Here is a 357-nt window from a genome sequence, read left to right on the forward strand (position 1 = left end):
CGACAGCAGGATGTAGCCAGTCTGGCAGCTGGTACAGGGGTGAACACCACTGGAAGTAGAGGTCTTCAAACTTCTAGCTTGACAAAAAATAAGAAAATGAACAACGGGTCTGCTCATATTATAACATAGTTGAGGCCCGTGCTGGATGCAAAAAGAAAGAAAGTCTTCACGATTGCACATGCACGAAGGAATGCTACCCAATAACATCAGCTCTTAGAGGTGAAGCCTATACAAAATAGAACTCATCCGTCAACTGTCAGCATGTGGGCATACAGCATGTGTTTTAAAGCTTCCACTGTACGTCACTGTACTGTACATCAGAGAGAGGACAACCTCATCCAGTGATGTTTGATTATC

This window comes from Etheostoma spectabile, chromosome 3, assembly GCF_008692095.1.
Source record: "Etheostoma spectabile isolate EspeVRDwgs_2016 chromosome 3, UIUC_Espe_1.0, whole genome shotgun sequence".
Classification (NCBI taxonomy): domain Eukaryota; kingdom Metazoa; phylum Chordata; class Actinopteri; order Perciformes; family Percidae; genus Etheostoma; species Etheostoma spectabile.